We start from the raw sequence: 7,964 nt of genomic DNA, 5'->3' as shown, positions 1-7,964 counted from the left end.
CCGCTCTGACCTGTGACAATTCTATGCTTTAGAATGTAGTGAAGTAATGTTTTTTTCCCCAATACAAACACCCTAATAAACCACATATGTTTGAAAAATGTAACTAAGTATTGTCCACCTCTGATATCAAGTCCAACTAAATTTTATTTAACCTGATAATAGTCAGTTTTACTGGATTTTCGCAGCAGCCGCTATGAAAACTAGCCATTTTGTTGAACATTTGCCACTCGACAGAGCGTGTTCCGGCATGGTCATGTGGAAAAGTGACGTCAATGCATACCCTCTATGTTTATGCCCTGGATCATTGTTTATTTTATGATGACAGTGTTTGTTCCTGTCTTGTCTCGCTTAGTGTCATGTTATTTATTTGGATTATTGTCTTTCATTTACCCCCTCAAGGGTGTTTTTGTTATATAATAAAAGTCTTTTGGTTGAGAGGTGTCTGCGCTTGGGTTTTATCTTCTCCTCACATGACACATTGTTAGTTTGATGCATTGTCAGCATCAGAATTTATTATTTTTTCTCCATATTTACGGTCCGTGGCTGTTTGTGCCCCATTGACTTCCATTATAATGACATTATTTGATTGCAAAGACATCATCATGCAATCTTGATTTTTGGTTGTTTTTCCTTTTGCAGAGAGATGTAAAATGTGTCATTTTTACTGTTGATCACCATGTGGCACCATTAACCCTTTAGTAGACCTGTGTAAAAACAAAGCTTGATTTCTGGTTTGTAAACTGAGTTATATGGAGTATAACAAATTGTGTGTGCGTGTGTGTACCTGGTAATTATCACGTTAAACAAGCTTATAAATCAAACAGAATTATGTTTCTTAAAAATCGAAAGGTACAAGAAAATTTTCTGTGATGGTTGGGGTTAGGGGAAGGGAATAAAATATACAGTTTGTATGGTATAAAAACCATTACCTCTATGGAATGTCCCCATAAAACATGGAAACCAGAATGTGTGTGTGTGTCTCACGTTTGGTTCAGACTATATAGAATGTACATGTAAACAACCAATTTTAAGGGGGGGTTCAATGGTATTTCAAGCATTCTGACTTATTAACACAGTTATAGAGTTGTTTCCTCATGCTAAACGTAGGCAAAGTGTCAAAACAGCAGTTGGATGTGTTACAGAGTATTTCTGTGCCGAATGCACTTCGCCAGGGTTCGTACAAGTTTCTGCAAATTTTTTTTTCAATTACGGTTCTAACTGACGTTTCGGGGGTTTTCGATACGTATCACTTCTTTATATGGGCTTCCCCCGGAAAACTTCCCCCGGAAAACCCCGCCCACCCGTCAATCAGCGGGAGACGATAGAGCTTGCTAACAGCTTATCACGCCACTCAGCTTTGTTTAATTTCAAAAGTCAACAATTGCACGAAAGAAGAAGTGTGTTTTTGGATGTAAGGAGACATCCAGCCTTATGGAAACAATGGATATAGTTTATTATCCGGGGTAGCAGCGGAGTTTTGCGTGTGTGTTTGATACGGTGGATTTTCCCAACCGGGTCACGACGAGTTGCACGCGGTAAGTAAGACTTCTGTGCATACTATATAAATGACACGAGCATGTAGTGAATCATAAGTTAAAACAGTGTTGTATAGTGTTGCATGACTCGTACTCGCTCCTCCCGCGGTATAACTCCTCCTCCTTCATTTTTCGTATGTTATCGGAAAGATTCTGTAAAGCTAATCTTTCTTTTATAAATCTGATTAAACTAAAGACTCTTCAGAGATTTAAAGGATGTCATACTACTTATTAACATCAGAAATGCCGAAACAGCGTGTGTTACGTTAGCTTTAATCAATGTTTAGGGTGCATGTAAACTGTACCGTCGTAACATTGGATAGACAATATTATGTGCACATAAACATATAGCTATAGTTTTATTTCAGTGTAAGTTCCTAACCCTATACCAAACCTTACCCTAAACCCAAACCCTTTTTATACAAAAAAAGTTTTTTATATTATGCAACGTAATGGACAAAAATGTGTAGGAACTTTTTTGCAGAGGTGGAAAGTAATGAATTACATTTACTCACGTTACTGTAATTGAGTAGTTTTTTGTGTATTTTTACTTTTTTGAATAGTTTTTAAAATCTGTACTTTTACTTTTACTTAAGTATGTTTTATTTAAAGTATTGTACTTCGCAACATTTTAAATCATATCCGTTACTGAGTAAAAAAATATTATAAAAAGCAAGGTGATAAAGACGCGCAACGGATGTAAATGGGCGGGGCCCGGGGAATGCGCAAAAAGAACCATGGAGACGGACGAGACAGGCGCGCGCTAATGCAGACCCGCCTCAGTTCAAATCTTATGAAAGAAACCCCTGGTCATATTTAAGCGACCACTTTCCACTGACGCAAAGCGAGTGTTTCATTTCTATGAAAGTTAGGATTCATGCTCTTAAGTACGAAATTGCACGACGCGTTTTTAATATATTATCTTCCGAGGTCTAGCAGCTTCAAGTCAAACAGAACTTCAAAACGTCCTTCGAGAATGTGCAGGTCATTAAGCCTTGTTTATGGTCGCGCTTTGGTCCGCAACGCAAGCCTCCGCGGATCGCGCGCGCGTCTCACCAAACGGACGAGGCGTGTATAGTTGACGCGCTCGCTGTTGCACTATTTTTTGAACCACCGGGGGGCGACGCGAGCAATAAAGTCAAAAACAAACACAAAAAAGAGGATAGAAGAAGTCGTCCGCTGGAACAACCCTGGTGCTTTTAACATTAGAGTTTGATATATATATAAATATGAGAAAATGAATAAAACAACAATCTTTTATATATATCTTTATTAAACATTATCATTTCATTAACGTTTTTACTAAACAAACAGTACAGACATCTTAAGGTTTGTATTTTATTCCTCGTCCAGTGGTTTATTTAATACAAATATAAGCCAAACATTCTGAATCATGTAAAATAATTTGTGTTTTAAACTGCAAAGTTTCCAAACTTTACTTCCAGAGTGTCAGATAAATTTATACATTGTTTTGCTTGGATTGATCAAAGAGATACGCACAGGCTTGCCTGCTCGGACAGAATCGCCTCGAGTTCGGTCATTTTCAGATGCGGAGCCACGCGGAAAGTTACAAAAAATGCCGTGCACAGCGCCACGCGAAATGGGGTCTCGCGCACCCAACACGCGCGACCGCCCACTCCGCGTTGACGTCATTTTTGCCGCGCCATTTTAGTAACTTTTTGTTATTGCACTTTAATTGTAAAGATGTTCCTACAATTAAAAACAACTAGTTTGAGATGTATATTCCCTTGCCGTTTTTGAACTATACTAGAATCCTCCACCTCTTCCCGCTGTAAAAAAGTAACTTTTACCTACCTCCCTTTGCCATAAACAAAGTAAAACAATAATATTAGATGTATTATTATTATTATTATTACAAATAAATTGGCGTCAAACCCCCTACATCCCTTAATATGACAAACAATATTTACAAGAGTAATTATAAGCTAATGACAAGAAGACAATCAATTGAACTTGATCTCACGTGTTATTATTTACTAAAATAGGACATCAGGGGGTAGTTTCCCGGATAGGGATTAGACTAGTCCTAGATTAAAATAAATGTAAGAAACTAAAAACAACTTGCACTAACATAATCTAAAATACATCTGTGACCTTTGTTTTGCCTCATTATGCACACCAGTAATGGTTTTAGTAAGGCATGTTTGTAAAAACTAGCAAAGAGTATAGAAGCCCAAGAGGCGAAACTCAATAGAACGCTCCATAGCAACAGTTGCCCCCATGACGTGACGGCGCAGCCGCCATTATGGACTGAAAACTGAAGGAAAACGCCGAAAAATAATGAGAGTCAATGGCACTGAACCAACTTAACATAACAAAAACTTGGGATAACTTATTTTTTTTTCTGGTCGTCATATCTAAATACGAAAACAACGTGGTTATGCATGGCCTAATTATTCTTAGGAAAATAGTATTTTGGGACAAAATATTACTATAAAAGTACGATAAGACTACTATAGAAATACTATAGCGGCTCTAGGATATTATAGAGGTATTACAGAACATAACATACTTCTGTGATGTTCTAATACCTCTAAAATATTTTAAAGCTGCTATAGTATTTCTATAGTAGTCTTATCGTACTTCTATAGTATGTCCCAAATTACTATAGTATTCCTATAAGATTACTATTCTATTTTGTCCAAAAATACTATAAGATTCCTATAGTACTTTTTCGTAAGGGTATGTCCCCCACCGCGGCTTCATTAGCTTACCACTTACGGTTTGCAAAGATACAATTATAAAATTACTGCAAAACTTTAATCTATCAATATTTATGTTCTATTATGCATTTTCCTTGTTATATGAATAACAGAAATTCATGAAATAATATATAGGCAGACACACAGTAATAAGATATTTATTCAAATGTTGATTTTGAAATGAGTGAACATCACCATATGATTTGGAAAAATAAATAAATAAAATTATAAATGAACATTTCTTAAGCGTTAATATTTTACATAGAATATCACAAAAATATTAACAAGTTTCTGGTGGACTGATAATTTTTGCAATTTATTGCAGAACACTGCTTGCGTTTTAACCACTTGCTCATCTTCACAGTTGTGAGGCGCGCTAACGATTTTAGCAGCTTACAGTCCACAATGGCGGCAGTGGCTCCGCAGCGCCATCTACAGACTGTTACCCATAACACAACAGAGTTTCGCCTCTTGGGCTTCTATACTCTTTGAACTAGTTATATTTCCTAATTAAACTAAGGCCTAGTCCTGGTTTAAGATAATCCCTGTCCGGGAAACCACCCCTAAAAGTAACAATGTCCATAAGACAAAGGTAATAGTTTACCAAACTTTTACCATCTCTCTAATTTAAAACTCTCTCAATCAAACAACGACGAACAAATGACTAACAGCAGAGGAACAGTCAAGAAGACAGACACCATAAAGTGACCGATCAGGGAGGCACAATGGCCCTGTACGAATGTTTGGGGTGGTCCTTATATTCAGGTCGGAAGCTTGACAGGACCAATCACAATTTTTCACAGAGAGACAAATACACCCAATTACATAGACAACAAATCTCAGGGTCTTAACAACAAACATACTTGTGCAATCACAATTATTTATTTATGGTGAATTTTCAAAAGCAATACCAAAAGTAGTTAAAGCTGCAGTCGGCAACTCTGGAGGATTGAGCAGTTTCCAAATGTTTACAATTTCATGTCCCTCCCCCACTACCATCGAGCAACCTCCCTTCTCGAGCTCATCCTCGTAACCGCGTGTGCACTATTATTATTGTGAACGCATACTTAGCAGGAATACTTAGACTACTTACATAACACTCCGAAATACAACAAATGGTTTGATAAAGCACAATTACCTGTAGGGAAGAAATGTGGCAAGCTCTGCATCCAGCTTGAACCCTTTAAAATCTCATAGATTCCTCCACATTTGAAATGCTGGTCCGATATTGATCCTAGTTTTATTACGGTCGCTTTCTATCTTTGTTTCCTTCTTTTCATTGGTTGTTTTCCTAGTTGTTACCCGAGGAATCAGAAGTTTATTAGTAAAAGTTCTCTTTGCCATTATGCTGCGTTTAATCCAACACGCGCTTGTGAACTTCAGACGGATGCACATGATATTGTAACGAGCATAAGGGGGAGGGGGGATCTGTGGCGCGTGCAGGTACTGTGATTGACAGGCAGAATTTACACAGCCCTGCGCTGATTGGACCAAATGAACCGCCCTGCGCTGATTGGACCAAATGAACCGGAGCGGTGGATTTTTGCAAAACAAATAACAGGCCCTAGGTGGCGCTAGAAGCGCAGGGTTTTTTCTTAAACAGTCTAATTTATGTTGTCCTATCGGAGAATAGTGTTGGTTTCAGTGAATATGGTAAAAAATATGATCAAAATAGTTGCCGACCGCAGCTTTAAAATGCCGATGTGCTGCAGCTGCTGTCCTCTCTGGAGTTTTTGAAGTACAGAGAAGAAATATTAAAGTTAATAATACACGATAACGTTAATCCGGCTTCTCTCTATAAAGGCGTACATTTCAAATTTCAAAAATACATTGACTAAAAGATGCAAAATCACAAATCTGTGAGGTAGCACGCAGGAGCCAATGAGCGTTTGATATCACTGCCGTAAAGCAATGTGTTGAAATGCTTCTTGAGGCGCAATATTTGAATTTGAATTCAAAACAAACACAAGATTTGACATTTATGGTCGCTGATGAGAACTGGGATTGCTGAATAAAAGGCTAAATTTGGATCTGTTTCTTGCAATTGTATGATGTGGATTACAGCGAATTAATACAATTTACATCTTTTGTGAATTTATGTTGTGTTTTGGTGTAATTGTTGCATAAAAGGAAACGCGTGTGTCATTGAAAACAAACTAAATATGGCAAAATGGTTAAATGATTATGATGAGTCTTGTGTAATATTGTGTAATTCTCTGAAAATCATGAGCATTTCATTGGTAAAAGAGTTAACTGTCTTAAATAAGTAAAAAATATGACTGAAAACATGCCATTAATATGAGAAATGCCAATGCCTGCTATTTTAATATTTATGAATAGGAAAACGTCTGTAAACCTTTGATACATAAATAATTCATGTATTAGTCCTGTCAACACATCAATAGTATACATTTCAATTTGTTTTAAAACGTAAGTAAATGTGTGTGTGGTACAACCACACTTTATGTAAAAATACACACATGTTCTCATGAGATCACATTAATCTGGCTGTTCAGTGCACATCCCACATTTTTTCATAGAACTAGTTTGCTTTAATGGTGGACGTTGTCACCAGCATGCAAACTGAGCACCTGGGCTTGAGGATTTAAAAGCGCTTCTAATGTTTTTCTAATGTAAATAAGGAGTATAACTAACAGCCTTTCCTTCATCTCACCTGGGAGAAAAATTAAACCTTTCATGAGTCTCTTTTTAAAGGAACCTCTGCCCCCAGATTTGGTGTCTCATTTACAACATTGACAGAAGGAACTTCCTTTGAATACACAGGTCATTGGATATTGTCCATTTGATCCCTGTAGACGTTTAAGCTAATTTACATTTGGGGGATTTCACAGAGAATGCAGGTGATCTTTTTGTATGTACACTATAAAAATGTCCCTATTAAAACATTAAAAACACACCAAAATATGATAAGAAATATTCTACAGTCAAGATTCATGAAGTAAGCAAAATAACATGGTAAGAATTTTGAGGTGAAGTTTTACATTTGAGTTTTCTGAATCACATACAATACCATAAAGGTACATTCACATTATAAGCGACTTTGTCGCTGTGTGTCGCTCATCTCTTTCAAAAGAGGTGTTTCTAAATCTGGCTGTCATAAACAAACGAGTACCGTCCACTCCAGTAACTGACGAGAGAAGGATGATGTAAACTCCACTGCTTCGTTCTCATAATTTGCATAAATTTAAACATTTCTCACTTTGTTGCGCGACTGGACATGTCCTATCCAGTCACCAACGGTCACTGTCGCTTGTGTCGCCGAAAGTTGCAGAGCTTCCATTGAAATAAATGAGATCGCGCCACTCTTCTGCTAGTCGCTGCTAGTCTGAATGCAGCTTAACTCTGATCACTGAATGTCAAATATAATATTTTACATTTGTGCTCTATTCGGTGAAAGTCATTTTTGTGATTCAGTTTTCTACATAAAATCATCATACGTAATACAAAGAACATTCTATAAAAATATAACACTGATATTTTTAGTAATACCTGAATAATGTCAACATTGAAATCAATGAAAGAAATCAAACTTTGATTCTTCAAATCTCATAAAAAGAATAAAGGGATAGTTCGGCCAAAAATGATATTAAACCCATGATATACTCACCCCCAAGCCGTCTGAGATGCATATGTCCATCATTTTTCAGACTAACACATTTTCAGTTATTTTAGAACATGTCTTAGA

This window comes from Misgurnus anguillicaudatus, chromosome 25, assembly GCF_027580225.2.
Source record: "Misgurnus anguillicaudatus chromosome 25, ASM2758022v2, whole genome shotgun sequence".
NCBI lineage: Eukaryota > Metazoa > Chordata > Actinopteri > Cypriniformes > Cobitidae > Misgurnus > Misgurnus anguillicaudatus.
Note: the sequence above shows the minus strand (reverse complement) of the source record.